At 42.9% G+C, this 20,084-nt stretch overlaps 1 long non-coding RNA gene across 1 annotated transcript in view; it reads right to left on the bottom strand.

The window, feature by feature from the left end:
• The window catches only part of LOC119565698, an 88,419-nt gene extending 69,125 nt beyond the window's left edge, over nt 1–19,294 (bottom strand). The window contains exon 1 of the long non-coding RNA XR_006289663.1: nt 19,228–19,294. This is a non-coding gene — a long non-coding RNA (uncharacterized LOC119565698). The remainder of the gene's footprint in view (nt 1–19,227) is intronic.
• Between the last annotated feature and the right edge of the window lie 790 nt (nt 19,295–20,084).

Raw genomic sequence — 20,084 nt, 5'->3', positions numbered from 1 at the left:
TCTGGTCCTTGTTTGACGCTGAATTTCCTACCGAACCAGCTAATCTAATCACTGCTGCATTTGGCGGTTCTGATCCCTGTGAGTCGTGGAGCTCAAAAGAGGAGAGTATGCAAATAACTGGTACTACAAATGCACACATCAACAGTGGGACAAGACAGAACCAGCCAAATAAACACCTTGGAGAGACATCCTAGCGCTCTCTTCTTTCCAGGAATAAACTCACCCAAGTCTCGCTGAATTTAGTAGGCCCACCCTAACTACCTTAATAATAGATGAAGCAGTTTCCAGTGAGCTCTGCTCTGCCATAGCCAATGTTTGGACAGTAGGTTTCTTCACATACCTAGCACTCAGAAGCAGCCCTTCATAGAAAGCACCAACACAGTTCCCATGGATGAAATTCACCCTTGTGCAAAAAGCTAGCACAAGGCCTATGTGCCACATAAGTCCTACTTTAGCCCTATTTTGAGGGCTTAATTGGAACATATGTAGCGCATAGGCCTTGCTCTGGCCTTCTCCACAGTCGTCAATTGCACCCAATCAGCAGAGCAGCAGGGAACCAAGGTGATGGTGTAATAATCAGGGGTGAAGCAGTGGGCTATTGCACTTGCCTCTCCGCTCTGAAGGCCCAGTTTAGATCACTGATGCTTTGATTCTGGTGGTCTCCATCTAGATCCCTATCACTATTCACAAAACAATTGCTACCTTATTGTCATGTTTGTCAATTGCTGGTCTAGTGGAACAGTAGAAGAAAGGTGCATTTGGCAGCCACCTGATTAGGCAGTAGAGAAAACAAAGGGAACGGACAACAGTGGGGATCCTTAGCACTCTGTCTGGACTGCCCTTACTCACATCAGGTAGAGGCATGCACATTGAAAAGAAAACCAAAAGGGCTAGATCTTGCATTACCCTTGGCTCCCTTTGTACTGAACAAAAAACACAAAGGAGATGGATTCTGGCTGCAACACACCAATGGAGAATTCCCCTGCTGGAAAGCCAGGAGAGTTAGCTCCTGCAGGAGGAAAGGGTGGGGTTGAGGCAGAGCGCAGCTATTGATCCTCCATGGACAAATGATCTCCAGTGACATAGCTTAGAGCAGCCCTGATGCTGTTTTAACTCACACTGAGGCTATGCTGTCTGAGAATCAATGAGCCATAACCAGCTTCCCAACAACAGCCCCTCCATCCCTGCACTGAGCTCAGTTCAGATATATATTGATATGATAATAACAAACCTGATTCCAGAATAGAGCTTGGGTAAAGATCCAAGTCTCAGACTAGAAGAATCTACATGAAGCAATATGACTTTTTATGTGCCCTCAGGAGAAACCCATCTGAGATCATCAAGAAAACCCAAAGCAAAGAAGTGTTCAAGGACACTTGAAGAGGCCAGTTTAACAAGGGTTTTGATTTGAAAATCACACGTTTAACCTTGCCTCTTTAACTGCTTTCTTACATTTCTATTTTTTGTTTAACTTTGAACCAAAGTCCAAGCTGTAAATCTGTTTATTGAGTTTTAAACAAACAAGATCACCCAAGACCACTAGTTGTTGCCCAACAACAATCCTTCCGTCTAGTTCCAGCAAAGTCCCTCTGGCTCCATTTCAGATTCCTTCAGAGTTACTGAACCCTTTCTTCAGGAACATCTGTCCAGATAATGTAAAGACTCGTAGCTGTGGCCCTTTGATCAAACCTCTCCATGAGTGCAGGACTCAGAAGAAACCCCTGTCTCTTCTTTTAATCCTCCATCTCTCAAAGACTATGAGCTTTTCTTTAAAATGCCTCAAGTTCCAGTTTAGAACCAACCTTGCTGAGAAGGTCATGAATGGAACACACTCCTGAATTGTCTAGAGGCAGACTGGGGAAGTTTGCCACTGTATCTTATTAGCACAGAGACCCCTAAGCAGGACACTTTCCCTCAATTTCACATCCGTCAAGCAACTTTTCAGGTTCCTATGGAAAAAAATCTCCGTGGTACTTTATTGAGTTCACTTGACATTCCAAAATTAATGAGGCTTCTGTCTCTCTCTTAACCTCTAAGAACTACTGTGACCTCTAAAAGAAAAGAGATAATCTGATAAAAGTACTGCACTCCGACAGCCTTTTTCGGACTTTTCCAGAGAAGATGGTTGACACGGTTGGAGCCTTAATCTTCACACAGAAAAGCACTGAGACACAGAGTCAATCGAGCTCTCATTCTCCCTCGGCCACCTCACAGCAACTCTTTCATGTGCTGCCTGCCCTTTACACTGTCACTGGGAAAGAACCAACGTCATGTCAGGTGACGGTTTAATGCCAGGAAGGTGCTGAATATCTGCAAAAGTGTGATCATCCTCAGAGGGTGCAGCACACCACCTTTTTAAAGAGGGAACCCTGTACTTCTTCTAACAGGGAGGATGCACACAGTGCTGTGAGACAGGACAGTCTAGAAGTGAATGCCCAAATGAGCAGACACATGAGCCTTCCTGAACCCCACAGAGTCCACAAGAGACAACATTCCCCTAAGAATGTGGTTGGACCTGTTCATTTGGTGGGGATGGTGCAAGGGCCTGAATTTAAGATGACTGTAAATAACCAGCATCTAGAAATAGTGAAACCGCAAACCGAGTACCTATTGTGCCTTATATTGGGGTATCACCAAGAGGCTCACCCACCCCCACAATGAAACCTGAATAGGTCTTTTCAACCACTAAGCAGTGATACAAAACATCATTTTCCTCCAAAGCCTGCTAGTCAAAAATGCATAGTAAAAGGCTTTCCTCATCCCAGCTCTAAGCAAAGTAAAAGATCCCCAAGCCTGTCTGTATGTCGAGGAAATGACCTTTCTTCAGCTGGAGTCCATGCAGAAGAATAAGGCTGGTTTCAGCCAAAGGAAATACAGGAAAAGGTAGAGGCTGTTTTGCAAAGGTTTCCTACAGACAGCACAAGAGAAATCCCTTGGGTGAAATCCAAATTCCAGCTTTCTCTGACTTCCAACTTCCCTGGGTAATAATACCTCTGGGAGGAGGAGCCTGCTTAATCCATGATGTTCCTGTTCTTCCACTACCCCGTTTAGAGAACAGACGGAGAGCAACCAGATTAGCAGGTGGCTGTAATACACTTCCTGGTAATTTTTTGCAGGCTCATTTGGGTATTTAGGGAGAGATTTTAATAACACCCATTTTACCATAACCCCTGCGGGGTTCATTCACCCTTGTGCCCTAGATTAAAAGCAATCCCCAAACCTCAGATTTTTGCCATTTCAGGTCAAATGCCCTTCTGTGGGAACAGTTAACTTTCCTTTTTTATAGCTATCCTAGATCCAATCACTGCAGGACCTTTTTGTTGTTGGGTTTTTTTTCCCCATCAGAGAGGTAACCCCCACCTCTCTTTGGACTACCAGCTACATCCATCTATGTCTAGGCATAGGCAAATCATCTCATTCTTTGGTCCTGGATGTGTTCTCCAAAAATGGCATAAAATGGAAGGGGAGATTTCATAGAATCATAGAATATCAGGGTTAGAAGGGACCCCAGGAGGTCATCTAGTCCAACCTCTGCTCAAAGCACGACCAATCCCCAATTTTTGCCCCAGATCCCAAATGGCCCCCTCAAGGATTGAACTCACAACCCTGGGTTTAGCAGGCCAATGCTCAAACCACTGAGCTATCCCTCTCCCCAGATTTTCTCAACTATTTCTGCAAAGAATAGGCTGGAATGGCAGTGCATGAGATTCCCCTCCCCCAGACAACTGGTTTTCTGGCGGGGGGGGGGGGGGGGGTAGGAAATGTGTTTTTCCCGTCTAAAAGATCCCTCCTGAGAGGGCATCTTTCTAAACAGTTAGAATTTTCCACACCTTTCCAAGGTGCAATGGATTAATCTCCAACTAAATCACACTCCCACATTTTTTTCCATCCATTTAGGTTATATGGCTAAGCTTCTAATGTATCATTACAGAGTTCTCTACCGTATTTCAATCCTGCTTTAATCCTAAACCCCTCAAAGAACTTTAACTGTACAGAGCAAATCTATGAGGCCCACATGAAAGAAATCAAGATCATGATCAGATCCTGAGATAATCTAGCAAAAATTAATCTGAGTAAAAGTTGCACTTCATTGTTCCTGTCTGCTCCCAGCTATAGAAAGGCCTCAGATTCACTACAGAGCAAATCTCACTGGCGGAAATCAGTTGATTTACTCTCTGCATTTGCTTTCATTCTAAAGTCAGCGGTCACCTTCATGTAAGTCCTGTTTATGATTAACTCGCAGCCGTTCCATCCTGGGAGATAATCTTGTCACATTTCACAAGCTAAACAGGATTGGGAATGGCCAGTGCTTCAATAGGAGACCTTCAGAGAAAACCCAAACTGCTGCAAGGTGTGGTGCTGATGCTTCAGTAGGTGGCACTCTTTCCTCTCAGTCAGTACTGAGCCAGTGCTAAAGCTCTTCTTTTGATGCACTGTAATGTTGGAGGTCTTTCCAAGGAGAGTAGAAATCAAGGTCCTGACTATTCCTGGTCATTACAGATTGCATGGCACTTTCACAAGAGTAATGTGTTAGCTGCAGTGTCCTGGTCAAATTCCAGTTTCGATGGATACATTCTGTCCACTTACATTTCCCCACGGTTTCAAATGGACCTAATATTCTTTTTCACTTTCTTTCTTTTACTCTCGTGGAGTGTTGCCAAACAACTGCTGTGGGCCGCTCCAGAGGTGACTGTATGTCAGCAGCGGTGATGTGCTACCCTGTATATACAATAGACCATCTGTAAAGTGCTTTGTGATCCTTTGGAATGTAGCATCTAAACTCAAAATATTATTATTCTAGGACACTTTTCTGTCAGCAGAATTGTAACAGAAACTAAAATTCCTTGCTAGAGCTTCAGCTCACTTTCATTACACCCTGGACTCTGTAATTGAAATAGAAAAGGTAATCCTAGCTTCCCTTTGATTGATGAACAGATGATGGTTCTGGAAACTGCTTCCATCCCTTAGACAGAAAACGTATTTCAGAAGTGCCCACTAGTTCTCTCCCAAATCAAGGGCACTCATCTTCCAAATCCCTCGATCTCCTTAGTCATTCCTATGGACTTCTCTACATTAGAGAGAGATTAAACAAGTCAGGCAGAAGATCTGCAGCATCCTCAGCTCTTGGTTATCTAAGATGGATTTCTCCTGAGACCCCACTGGAAGGCACATATTCTTAAAGGGCAGATTTGCATTCTTCAACAGTGTGGTTATTATCCTTTGCATAGATTTGTCACGTAATTTGAATGCTGTCCTACATGAAATGACACTATTCCTATAGTCTCATCTTTTAACAGCACTCCTGGGATTTCTAGAAGTCTCTCTGTTTGCCTTCAGGTCCTCTTTAGACCAATTTGCAGGCTGACATCAGAGGACTGCTGTTCTTTCTCTTGCTGTTTCCAACTAATAATATTTAAAGCCACCTATTTCTCATTGCATTTGACAGAAAGGCAAGCAAGTACATTTTAAAAATCACCTGTTGGGTAAGTAATAAAAGCTTTGAGCCATTAAGTTCACATACATTTTCCTTAGTCTTCGCCAAGTTATGTCTAGGCTTGGAAGGATTAAATTTGTATTGGTAAATGTCAGTAAACATCGATTTCACAGTACACATACAAACTGACAACAAATATTTCCAGTGATGATAATAGAAATGTATAGATAGGCAAAGTAAGAAAAATGCTGGTTGTGAATTTATTAGAGTTTGATTTAAAGATATTTACTCTGTATATTTTTACATGTGATCTTGACCCCCTCATAATTTCACACAACTGTGAAAATTTAAATTGATAAAAATAAAAAAGTTTACAAATAAACATCAATATTATCCATCCAAATAATTTTTAAAAATTGAATTCTGCCAAGCCTAGTTATGTGCAATAAAACAATTTGACTGTCCTTGACCACACTTAATCGTTGACTATCAGAGTATTCTAAGATATCCCTCAGACACAGTCTGATTACATTACACAGAAAGATTACATTAAATGCTTCCTGCATTTTTGGCTGGAACAGCTGCTAACCGTGACTATATAATCAAAGGTTGCACTAAGGTGTCTGCCTTCCCCATGCTATTTATGAGTAAGATTTTCTGCAAATTCTTTATAAGATCTCCTGGCAGCTCACATTTTCTGTTTTCTTTTGCCTGCCATTTGCATGCCATGTAAGCCTGCGAGCCTACACCACAGTGACCCACATTCCAAACCAAAATCTATTTAAACACAAGGCCACTGACTGTATCAGTCATAATGATTTTATATGGGACTTTTAAATGATAGGCTTGTTTAGTGCAGAAAAATTTGTCCGATGTTCACAGCCTGAATTTCTGTGTTTAATTAGTCAGAATAGTATACTTATATAAAACACTAGTGGAAAATGCAAGTGCGCGCGCACACACACACACACACTTCTTGATTTTTATTTTTAGATGCTTTTATAAAAACAAGCCATCCCAGCCATGAACAAGCCATGAAACAAGCCCTCTCATTTGGTGTTCACTGCTTAAACATTTGCAGTTAATTAGTTTATATTAATATATCACTGATTAGCCAAATAAAATGGCATATCTCCCACTCTCATTCTGGGGCGGGGAGGTATGATTTTTCTTAAAAGGACCTGCTGCACTTGTCTTACATATATTCCTGTTTAATGTAAAGTGACCCAATTCACAAAAAAGACCCATAATTACATACTTATTTCAGACTTTAAAGGACCATATGATTTGTTCGAGAGATAAGGTGAGTGAGGTAATATCTTTTATTGGACCAACTTCTGATGGTGAGAGAGACGAGCTTTTGAGCTTACAAAGAGTTCTGAAGAAGAGCTCTGTGTAAACTCGAAACTTGTCTCTCTCACCACCACAAGTTGGTCCAATAAAAGATATTACCTCACCCACCTTGTCTCTCTGATAGCCTTGGATGAACATGGCTACAACAACGCTGCATATATGATTTGTTGTGACTGTTTACAACTGATCAAAATCTCAGTGAACTTTTTTCCTTAAGTAGAACCTTCCATAATTATCATCCACAATCAGCAGGTGACAAATAACAATAGTGCTTAAGACTTCTATAGTGCTTTACAAAGGCTGGGACAAATTCACCCTTGGGTTTTATGAAGGTAAATACTAGTGGAGGACCAAAGAATAAGAAAGTCTGATGAGGGGGAGTTTATAGCTGCAGAAAGGGCCACTGCCTAACTTGCACTGGAGTGGAGGGGAGAGATATAGGGACCAGCACAGTCCAAAAAGTGGTCAGGGCTACCTAAAAAAGGGCTGTGGCCTGAGGAGCAGGAGTGCATTGATTCAATCCATTCCTTCAGCAGACTTCCCTGGTAGGGCACTTATGAAGTTTTGGCCATAAACTAAAGCTGCTGTAGCCAGAGAGAAATCACCTCCATTCCCTCACAGTGAAGCTTCCCTGTAGCAAAAGGGGCTTGGTGGTGCAAGGAAGTGTAATGCACACGTCCCAGCATTACGGGTCTGATTCTACCCCACTGATGTCATTGAGAGTTTTTATTTGATTTCAGTGGGAGCTGGAGCAGGCCCTATCGTCACTTAATCTGTCCCACAAACTGAATCTCACAACGCTCCTGTGAGATACGTATGATTATTTCTATTTTACAAGCAGAGGAATGGAGGCAGACAAGTTAAATGACTTGCCCAAGGTCACAGAAAGAGTCATGGTCAGAACTGGAATGTGGGAGTTCCTGGCTTTCAGTCTAGTGCTGAGACCACTAGTTCTTGCCATTTTCTCATCAACTGTTCTCATCTAGGCTTGAATTAAAAGCATGCAACAGAGCATCTCTCTTATTTATAATACTGATGGAGTAACAACACGCATCTGAGCAATGGGTACATTACAAATCTAATCATCAAATAAATATTTTAGGGCCCAATCAATTGAGACCCTTCATGCAATCCGGGGCAGAATTTAGCCATTAGCAATGAATGAGTCTATGAAATTAAATGAACTCAGCCTTGTAAATTAAAAAATCTAGCAGATCTTAAAAACAAAGTAGTTAGTTGCCGGGTGGTATGGAGATCACTAATCCCCCGTCCTGTCAAACAGCAAATATAGGGGGAAGTTATCTGCCCAATGAGCTCTGGAACCACCTTGAATTCTTGATTGTCTAACAGGAGTTGCAGTCCAACTGTTCACATGTTCCTCACACCCATAATATATATAGGCTGATAGTGCACACAATAGGAGTGGGGTTTAGATAGCTAATGTTAAAAAGAATTGTCAAACAACAATGAAAGGGCCCACAGCTCATAAACTAAAAATCTGTTGATTAAGTAACAGCCATTTCCTCATGTATGTGCTCTATTTTAACGGGCACATTTTAAATGCGATTGTACCAGTTTGTGCAGATTTTTTCTCTCAAAGACTCGTTATTACCCTAATTTGTTCCACAGTAAAATCAAATATTCTCTAATGTTTTTCATGTCAAAATCACGGAGGGGGGGGGTGAAATACTATTTTAGCACCACAGCAAATTCCATTAAATGCCAGAGGAGTTTAAAGTCTTGTTGTGTATCTCAAACTCCCATTTTTAATTAGATCTCTAGTATCCTTATTTTCCAGCCGGGGTGGGAATTCTTTAGAGCCAAACCACTCTGGCATAAGCGCAGAACTTGTTCACAGACCATGGCTGTATTAGATTAATATAAAACTGTCTTATGTAGATTTCAGAGGAGCAGCCGTGTTAGTCTGTATTCACAAAAAGAAAAGGAGGACTTGTGGCACCTTAGAGACTAGGTAACGAGAGTGTATGGTAACACCCATTGTTTCATGTTCTCTATGTATATAAATCTCCGCACTGTATTTTCCACTGAATGCATCCGATGAAGTGAGCTGTAGCTCACGAAAGCTTACGCTCAAATAAATTTGTTAGTCTCTAAGGTGCCACAAGTCCTCCTTTTCTTTTTGTCGTATGTAGTTGTGGACAAAATAAACCATGTGGAATGCGTTTCTCCCTTCCCAACCATCTTTCAGTCTATTGCAATTTGAAAATGGTGCTTTCCCCATCCTATCCTAAACTGTTGTGTAGGACCGGGGTACTGCTAAACAGTTGCTCTGTTCCACCCCAGAAGGGGCTGTTTTTAAGTTATACCTCAGTGATTCAAATTTGAGTGCTTTGAGATCTGTAAGGATAACATATTTTTTCCACTGAAGACTGGGTTGCACAGTACTGGATTGCCATAAGCACCATTCAGACCTGCTAGGTGAGGAACAATCCACGACCAGATGGTGACAATGAGAAGACTTTACTTACAGGGTTTTATACTTTTTATATTGGACCTGGCTGCAACCTCATTTATGATCTTAGCATAATGAAGTTACACCAGTAAAATCAGATTCAGGGCCTCTATTGCTAAATTATCCTAATCCATTTTTATTTGCAAATCGATAGTCCTCGCAGAGGATTCACAGATTTATGGAGTTTAAGACCAGTAGGGACCATTAGATCATCTAATCTGACCTCCTGTATAACACAGGTCATAGAATTTTACCCAGTTACCCCTGTAGTGTGTGGGGGGGGGCGGGGCGGGGGAGGGAACCTACTGGCCAAACACCCGGGGTGGGCACAACTGTTGTGGAGGCTACAGCTGTCCTAAAGCTGCGATAGTGACCATGGAGCTGCCTGAGTCTCTGTGACTGTGCATAGCCTATAGTTTGAGGTTAAATCTGAAAACCTATTAGATTTTTTAAAAAATATGATCTATACCCAAAAGCCGGGAGTGTTGTATGGGCTAAAACCGTGAGCCATGCATATAGCTAACTGTGTGCAGTTGTTTGCACTTAAACCCAAGACCTAATGCCCTCAATCTGCCTTATGTGAACATCGGTGACTATAAATCAACACTCAGTTCAACTGTTCCAAATGGCAATTTCTTTTACATTATCGTGGAGCATGCTGAGGATCACCTGGAAAGGATAATAATTACCTCAGAGTAAACAGTGCAGGTGGAGCTCTCCACCTTGTGCTTATTTTGTCTTATTCAATATGTATCATTTTGATTTAAAATCATTTCCAGAAACACGATAATTGCTTTCTGCTTTCATTTTATTTAAACCGTCACATAATACGGCACCTGGAGAGATTATTTTTATTAAGCCCTGATCACCCTGGGTGAGAAGGGAAGTGTGAATGGAGTCCCTCCTCCAGAGCAATACTCATATACTGTGTATGAGTCTGAAGGCCCCGGTATGCCATTAAGGAAAATAGATCTGCCCTTTACAAGCTTGGCCGTGCTGGGGGATGAGGTGAGCAAAGACTGATACTTGACTCAGCCTCTCTAAATAAAGAAAAGCTTGCTAAACGCATCACAGTCAACAAAACCATGCAGATAAAGGGAGAGAATTATTGCAGAGACAGCAAAGAGGAAACAGACATGTATATCTGTAAAAAGCCATCTTGACAAGGAGAGAGCAAGAATTATAAGATCACTCACCTAAATACCTCCCGGGATGTCTTCTCTGATTAAGGATTTGTGAGAGTTATTGAGTTTTGAATTAGATGCACTTTAATAAAACAGTAGAATGTTCTTATCAGATTGCACCTGTATTGATTGTGTTAAAGAGGTCTATCCTCAGATCAAGGTCAGTGATTTTACATAAACTCACTAGGTACATAGAATCACTATTTGTATTTAGGATTCCTATAGTCTATCTTCTTTGCTAGATTTTAATAGTTATTTGTGACACTTAGGAACAAATATACAATTCTCTCTCTCCTCCTCCACCCCCCCCCCCTTTATTCCAATTACAAGATATTTCAGATTTTCTTTTAACAGTACTGCAATAGAATTTTAGGACTCAGTCATCCTGCAAACAATTATTATTAAGTGCATTGCTGCCATAGCTGGTCCTATTAACTTCAACAGGACTACTCATGATAGTAAGCGCTATGTTTGGCAGCAACCATTTGCAAGACAGAGACCTCTCAGAAAACTCGGTGACTGGGCAACAAAATGACAGATCAGATTCAATGTTGATAAATGCAAAGTAATGCATAGTGGAAAACATAAGGTCAACTATACATATAAAGGTGGGGGGGGTCTAAATTAGCTGTTACCACGCAAGAAAGAGATCTGGAGTCATTGTGGATAGTTCTCTGAAAAGACCCACAAAATGTGCAGCAGCACTCAAAAAAGCAAACAGAATGTTGGGAATCATTAGGAAAGGGATAGACAATAAGACAGAAAATATCATATTGCCTCTATATAAATCCATGGTATGCCCACATCTTGAATACTGCATGCAGATGTGGTGGCCCCATTTCAGAAAAAATATATTGGAACTGGAAAAGTTAAAGAAAAGGACAACAAAATTATTAGGGGTATGGAGCAGCTTCCATATGAGGAGAGGTTAATAAGACTTTTCATCTTGGAAAAGAGACGACTAAGGGGGGATATGATAGAGGTCTATAAAATCATGACTGGTGTGAAGAAAGTAAATAAGGAAGTGTTATTAACTCCTTCTCATAACACAAGAACTAGGGGTCACCCAATGAAATTAATAGGCAGCAGGTTTAAAACAAATAGAAGCAAGTATTTCTTCACACAATGCACAGTCAACCTGTGGAACTCTTTGCCAGAGGATGTTGTGAAGTCCACGACAATAACAGGTTCAAAAAGAAATAGATACGTTCATGGAGAATAGGTTGATCAATGACTTTTAGCCAGGATGATCAGAGATGCAACCCTATGCTCTGGGTGTCTCAAATTCTGATTGCCAGATGCTGAGACTGGATGACAGGGGAGGGATCACTTGATAATTGCCCTGTTCTGTTCATTCCCTCTAAAGCATCTGGCATTAGCCACTGTTGGAAGGCAGAACACTTGGGTAGACGGTCTGACCCTACATGGTCGTTCTTATGTTCTTATTTTGCCTAGCACAGATGCATTCTAAAATGATCTACAGACTTAAGGAAACATTGTATACTTCATATAACCAAGTTCCTTTAGTTAAGTAAAATTCAGTACTTAAAATTTTCATAATATAATCTACAGATTAGACCGTCAGCTGGTGTGAATCAATATTGCTCCACTGACTTCAGTAGAGCTATGTCAGTTTATTACTGCAGTCTAAAAATCCAGGAGGCTTCTGAGCAGTAAAATAATTTTCTTGAGAGTGAGTGAGCACGTGCGTAAGTGAGAGAGAGAGAGAGAGTGTATATGTGTGTGTGCGTGAGTATACAAAGAGAGACAGACAGATACACTTTTTTGTTTGTTTACTTACCGCCCAATTTGGTTCTGCTACCAGGCTGCAGACACGTGACATTGGGGCCAGACCCCATTTAACCAGGAAACAAAGGCTGATAGTTCCAAAGATTGTGATCCACAGCAGATGAGGGATCAGCTCAGCCACCTTCTGCCTCATCCAGGAGCGAGATCCAGGTCCTTCACAGCATGGCCAGACCAGAGAGCTACCAAGAAGGTGAGGGGTCCTGGGGCTACTGCTACAGCCCACAGGCTTCTTCATATGGAGTCACCACTCCACAATCAGCAGCACGAAAGGGCTAGTCCAAATGGCCCCAGGGGCCTATTTGACTAGGGATCTGGGAAGAAATTCTACCCTGCTTCCTGCTGCTCTCTCTCCTCCCATTGGAGGATGGCAGTGCCATTCAAGTAAGGACTGCAGGGACACAGCAGGCTGAAAGGCTGAGCTCGGGGAAGGCCGAGGGAGCAACCTGACTGCGTGGCCACTAAGAGCCTGTACTGTAGGGCATGCAGGAATCAGTGAGAGGCCAAAGGGAAGGAGACACCTGGAGCTTTGACTAAGGGACTGATGTTGCAGAAGCACTGGGACTGTTTGTGTGCTGATAAAAGTGCCTGTTTATTAGTGACAGGGTGGTGTTCAAGTGATTTCTGGATGAATGCCTGCCTCCCCAATGGCAAGAGGAGGTTTCTTCACCCCAAGGCAAAGGGTGGGAGTTCAGAACTAACTACCGGGGGGCTGGGGAGCACCATGTTTGTATGGGGAGGAAAGGGGAAGGAGGACTGGGAGGGGTCTCCTAACCTGGGCCACCATAGCAGAAGCTTCTGAGACGAAGCAGGAACTGAGTGGAGCAAGGCAGCTACAGGGCAGTGAGAGCTGGGGAGTGTCAGAGCTCCAGTTGTTGAACTGGATGGTGGAACCAGCAGCTGGGAGAGCCGGAAACCAGAGGGACCAAGATTTCTTGACCTGCAGTTCCAAATGTCATGACAGATGAGGAAGTGAGCAGAGGGTACTCAATCAATCTAAAACACAAATTTTATCCAAGGCAACTCAGACTCCTCCGAACTCCGTCTGCAAAGAAAGAAAGAAGGCACAGCAGCTCAACACAGAGCACATTCATGCGGCTCAAAGATAGAGCTAGAAAGGCATTTGGTTTGGTTTAAAGAGCTGCCAGTCTTTTTGCCCAAAGCCTGAGCCAAAACCATGGAAACAACAGATGGGGAAATGGAAGGAGAAAGGCCAGCGAAAAACTTGACAAGAACATTTGAAGCTTTCCTCTGGAAATCTTGAAAACCTCAACACGTTCCAGGCTTCAAAGATCATCCTTAGTAGATTCCAAGCACATTAACCTGCCATGCTGAAGAGGGAACAAGGCAAGAGAATTCTCGCTTGCCATCATTGGGCCACCAGTGCTAAGTAAAGGCATGCTCTTTGGGGAAGGATGCCAAAAAGAGCCCTGCTCTTTCCTCAGATAGCTACAGTTCAGCATATTGCCACACAGCATAGAGCTTCATATGGATCACGACAGCAGCTTCCACCTGCCTATTTTCCACTCTTGGTGCTTGCAAGTGCTGAACAAAGAGTGTGCAGGCAACAAGGTGCCTGTGTGAGTTTTTCCTACTCTTGATGTTTTGGTGAGGGATAGAGGCTAGAAGGAGATAGAGGGGGAATGGGCAGGTCAGGAAAAATCCCAAGCAGCGGCAAGTTTAAACCTCAGACAAGAATGAACTTTCATGTCTGAGAGATGGTGGTCAGCCAAGTTTCTCTAGCATACATTTGCATTTGCCTCATGTGAATGCCCCTCAGTCCATAATCAGGCAGACACACTATGGCTTTTGCTTCAACTTCACGGAACAGAAAAATTCATTTTTTGACAATTGGCAAGTGGATTTTCCTCCTCCACTACCCAGCCACTGAGATGTGTGATCCCCATTTCTGTTCTTTCATCAACTTAGCTTTCTTGTTTCTTTCCCCCCAGTTAATCTAATACAACCAAGAAGTCCCAGGGGTCCTGAGCAAGCTCAATTGCCCAGTTTCTCTAGAGTAGCAATTACCATGCCTAATATATGAAAGATTCCTTGTGCAAAACCAGGCAGAAACAGTCTTTTACTGCTGCTCATCAAGGGTTCTGATTGTCTCACATATGGGGACAAGGAACAAAAAAAGAGGCCCCTTGAGATGGTCAATTTAGAGGCCCATGACTTAATATCAACCCTGAAAACAAGAGGAGGTGAGGCAGAACCTTTACAGAGGCCTGTGCCTTTGCAACAGCCCACTAAACAAAAGGTGGTGAGCAAGTGACCTCACAGAAGTTGGTGCTTTGACACCAGCAGCCTTTGCAGGCTGGGGTCTTTCATCCAGTCTCATTTTCTTTTCTAACAAAAAGTAGGAGCTGCAGGAATGATGTGTAAAAGTAAATCAACTAAGCCAGAGGGGGAAAAGCCCAATCTTCACTACATCCTCTGGGTAGAATGACTACATCTGTGCTGCCTTAAAGAGAACCAAACCACAACAGCTGCCAAAGTACTTTGGTTGGGAGACCATTAGCCCTGGATTAAATGCTCTTCTTTCCCTTAACATCTAAGGGTATATCTGCCCTGCGATCGAAGACTTGTGGCACAGCTGTGGCTGGGCCAGGTCAGTTGACTCAGGCTTGCAGGGCGTAGGCTGTGCGGCTATAAAATTGAATGTTTGGGCTTGGGCTGGAGCCTGGGATCTGAGACCCCACGAAGAGGGAGGGTCTCAGAAACATGACTCTAACCCGTGCCTGTAGGTCTGCACTACTATTTTACAGCTCCGGAGCCCAAGCCCCATAGGCCCAGGTGAACAGCCCCGGACTCTGAGACTCAGTGCTGCATGTTTTTGATCACAGGGTACACATACCCTAAAGGTCCCTGGATTAAATGCTTGGTTTTAGCAAATCTCTCTGCTTTCCCTCAACTTCTTTTCATTAAGAGTGGATCTTTTTTCAGGGATGACAGTTTCTCCCTTTCATCAGTTATCCCGTAGGTATCAGAACAATTGTGAGAGCCTTCCTGTCCTGGGAGTAGGGTGACCGGATGTCCCAATTTTATACGGACAGTCCCGATTTTGGGGTCTTTTTCTTATATAGGCTCCTATTACCCCCCACCCCCTGTCCCGATTTTTCACATTTGCTGTCTGGTCACCCTACCCTACCTAATGTTCCCTCTAATTTTTGACAGGCCATGTGTGCAAAAAATTTCTTCTGTGCAAATTGTTGTGCTTCTGTGCAAATTTTTGTGCGCGCGGTATTTCGCCATGTGCGCAGGGTTTAGGATCTATGTGCACACGCACAGCTTAGAGGGAACAGTGCCGGGGAGTGACATCTGGGCCCGTGAAGGGAAAAATCAGGAATCCTTCCTGCCACACCATATTGACTGAGACATTGCTTTCAACTGAGTCTTCGTTCTAGCTTGGCCTCATCTTCTGCTTGTGAGTAAGGTGTGAGCAAATGTCAATACCTTTTTTCCTCCCTAACTTCCAAGGAGGACCAGTCTGAAGTTTTATCAGCACTTAACTCAAACATGGTTTGCTGTAAAAGGGTGAGAACACCACTATTAAAAAACAAGCAATTGTTCCAAGTTCCCTAGCTGCAAATACTCTTCTCTGGTGAGGTGCAAACCTCACAGAACCCACACAATTCCATTTCCCCTATTGCTAGGGCCCCATTCCAAACGTGCTAAAACATGCTTAATTGACACTGAGCTGGCTGAACAAAAATGAGGTTATTTTTCAAAAAACTGGCAAAGTTCTGAGTTCAACTGTGCTGTCTTCCATGATTGATTTCACTTGGACAATTTCCCACCAGTTAACACAAAACCCAAAGACATCCTCCTTTTCACAACCCTACCAGAAGTTCATAGGTCTCTTGGCTACCAGTTTCCTGGGTCCCAAAGAGCAGCTTTGGGTAATGATGGAGGACGCAGTGTGAATCAACCCTGATTTTTAGAAATCACAATAAGAAGCTTCCAATGTACATTACATATTCAAATTCAAAGCGGTCTTCACAAGGAAGAGGGCTAGAGAAATTTTTTTTTAATGCACGACAAGACGACGTTTACATTTTGTCATCCCCAAAAATCACACTTCAGATGCCTTGTTTTGACTTTGTACGTTAGTGATGCTTACCTAATGGTTATAAACCTCGAAACTTGTATCCTCTCTGCACACAGATTATGTATTGATAACTGTTTCTGCTAGGGGTGCAATTTTTAAAATAGATACAAACCCTATTGTGCACACAGTTATACTAGTGTAGCTTATTCCCCTATATTTATACCTTTATGCTGGTATAATTGCATCCATACTAAGGGGTTGTAATACCTTAACTATACAAGTTTCAAACTGCTCGTTAAAGCAGTACAAAACTTGTGTGTCTTGGGGAAATGTTTTTGCTCTTCAAACATTCCAATCAAAGCTGTAGCTCACGAAAGCTTATGCTCAAATAAACTGGTTAGTCTCTAAGGTGCCACAAGTCCTCCTTTTCTTACTGCCCCACTGAAATCAGTGGGAGTTTTACCCCCACGTTGTTTTATAAATTTTTCCCAGCTACAGGAGTAAGCCAACAACCACTTATGGTGTAAACAGCCTCTCAAAGCAAAGAAAATAGAAATGACACCCCTGATTAAAGCCAACTTCTATAATCGCCTCTCCTACAAACACATTAACACCTCATTAACACTACCACATGCATACAAAAGAAATGGAGGTTGGAAACAGCTCAGGCACAAAGTAAACAAATGATAAACAGAAAAGGAAGACTTGTGGCATCTTGGAGACTAATAAATTTGTTAGTCTCCAAGGTGCCACAAGTCCTCCTTTTCTTTTTACGGATACAGACTAACACGGCTGCTACTCGGAAATGATCAACAGAATTGCTGCTTATTTTTGTCTGACAGTCTCAGAAATAGTTGCTCCCTAGTTACATGGGTTATGTTCCTCTGACGTAGAAAGGCAGAAACGAATGAGATCACACATTCCCACAATGCAGTGAAGAAATGTTTCTTACACCATGAGATCATAACTCAGAATAAGGAAAACGCGATAAAAAACAACAAATGGAAAACGGAGTGGGGTTTTTTTAATATAGTAAATTGATAAGGGTTGTAAAGAAAATGATTTTTAATCAGACAATAGGCAATGATTTTAAGAATACAAAAGACATTAAAATAAAAAATGCACACGTTAGAGCAAAATGAAAACTAGTAAATATACAAGGTTTAAAGGCAACCTAAAATCGGGCTACATTGTGCCGTTAGGCTCAGTCCTGAATATGGAACAACACCAGGAAATATTTGTGCCTCAGAGTTATCTTGGAATCTCAATTCCTCTGGAGCTTCCATTTTCCACTGCAGGGACCTTGCATCAGCTATTTACAAGACACAGTGTATTCTGCCCTTTGCATCCAGTCACCTCTGCTGGGGCGCAGTATGGGCATGAGTGGGGGAAGGAGAAGGAGGCAGAGTCATGGCACTGACTGCTCTAATGCCCCCTGAGCCCCCTCCCAGCAAAGCCCCTGCTTGTCTCTCTCTCCCTGGACTCAAGGTCCAGGCAGGTCTACTGCAAGCCTAAGGCAGCTGAGGAAAGATGGTCCAGTAGTTATAGCACAAAGCTAGGACTTGAGAGACCTGCGTTCATTTCCTTGCTCTACCCCAGATTTCACCTTAGGTCATACATAAAGTGCAGTGCAGTTCCCGCTCTGTAAAATGTGGCTAATAGCACTTCCCTACCTCTCAGGGGTGCTGCAGAATAAATACATTAAAGATTGTGAAGGGCCTTGAGAAACTGGCACCAACTCCATGAGTGGAGCACCATGGAGCACCCACAGAAAATAATTAGTGGGTGCTCAGTACCCACCAGCCACATGCCAATCAGCTGGTTGGTGGGTCCTGTCAATCAGCTGTTCGGTGGTGGGTGGAAGGTGCTGCGGGGAGGGGGCGGAACAGGGGTGGGAAGAGGCAGAGCGAGGGCAGGGTGTGCTCAGGGAGGAGGTGGAGCAGGGGCAGGAAGAAGTAGGGTAGGAGTGAGGTCTTGGGGGAGAGGGTGGAGCAGGAGCGGGAAGAGGTGGGGCGAGGGTGGGGCACTGGAGGAAAGGGCGGAGTGGGGTGGGGCCTCGGGGTGGAGTGGGGGTGCAGCAGCCATCCGGAGAGAAGAAAGTCAGTGCCCGTGCGTTGAGATCTACTGATGAAGAGTACTATATCAGAGGCAAGTTATTACTGCCCGGCACAGTCAATGTAAGACCAGGGCACAATCTATTTGTGAACAGGCAAGAGACAAGCTGAGAACCTCACATCATCACATTTTGCTTGTTTGTTGATTGTCCCATGTTGTATCGTTTTTGTCTTGTCTTTTTAGGTTTCAGTCCTGCAACCAATAGTGAGACTACTCCTAGGAGTAAAGTTACACATACATAGGCCTTGTTTCCATGCAGAAGTTGTGCTAATTTAACGTAAAATCTTTTAAAACCCAATTTATTTAAACTGGAGTAAACTCTCGGGTGGACACACTTAGTTCAGGTTTAGAATGGCTTATGCTGGTTTAGTTTACACTGCACCCTAACCAACCTAAGCCAAAGCAAAAGAAACGTGGTTAAAGAGTATCCACGCCAGTTCAGGTAAATCAGTTCAAAACTCACACTTCAAGTTAAACTGATGCAACCTTCCTGTGTACACCAGCATTTAGACTCTAAGCTCCTCCGGGAAGGGACCATTTCTTCCTCTGTGCTCATACAGTGCTTAGAGTAATGAGGACCTGACCCTGATTAGAGCATTTGAGTGGTACTACAATATAAATAATAAATAACAATGATAGAATGTGTCCCATTAGACAGGGAAGTAGACTAGTGATTCAAGAAATCTAGGCTCTGTTTCTGACTCTCCAATTGGCCTGCTGTGTAACCTTGGACAAGTCTCTTCCCCTCTTGCTATGTGTCCGATTTATCTATTTAGATGACACGTTCTCTGGGGTAGGAACAGTTTCTTACCATGTGTTTGTAGGCAGCCTTGCATAGTGGGGCTCTGATCTCATCCGGGCCTTCTAGGTTCTACAGTAAAACAAACAGCAATAATGAAAATAAATAATCACAAGAGTACATCATGTTTTCTCAACAAAGGAATGTAACTTTTGTAATAGTGCATGTGCATGGTAGAGAGAAAAAAGAAGCTAACGGTTGCATGCCTGTATTTTCAGGCTTGTGTCACGCTCTAAAATCACATCCAGATGGCAACAACAAAATCACAGCCTCAAAGCAGCTGATGAAAGACAGTTGCACTAGCTGGTGCGATTCTTGGTGCCAACTATGCGTTTGGGAACAAATGTGGGAAGAGCATGCAGAATGGCAGAGATTTTGCACCAGTTTACAGTGTACAGATGGGGGTTCTGGGAGGCATTACAGTGCATGACTACTTTTCCGATTTCTTCGGTATCAGCTGTAGGACCCACTGCCAAGCTTGAATCCACACTGGGATCAGAGAACTCATAATTTTTAAGAGACAGTTGTAATTTGTCCCTAAGTTACTTTCAACATATGTAAATGTTTAGGGGAAAAGTGGGAGGAAAGCTTGGTTTTGCAAAATGCACAGCATCTTAGGGGTACTGAACATTGAACATGTCACTTCCACTGGAACATCAGCACCCTATAGCTATCATGCCTGGTACATTAAGCAGTAATAGAGGTGCAGGTTGTTTAACATACTATCTATGTGGAGATGCAGTGCACTGGCTAATAAATTGGTTAAACAAATCATCTCCTTCAGTCTATGATACATGTCTTTCGTTTGCCACCCAGAGAGGATTTGAAAAAACAAAACTGCTCTCCCACTTATTTGAAACAGAGATGAG

Source organism: Chelonia mydas, chromosome 3 (assembly GCF_015237465.2).
Source record: "Chelonia mydas isolate rCheMyd1 chromosome 3, rCheMyd1.pri.v2, whole genome shotgun sequence".
Lineage (NCBI taxonomy): Eukaryota > Metazoa > Chordata > Testudines > Cheloniidae > Chelonia > Chelonia mydas.
Note: the sequence above shows the minus strand (reverse complement) of the source record. Positions and strands in the feature narration are given on the sequence as shown.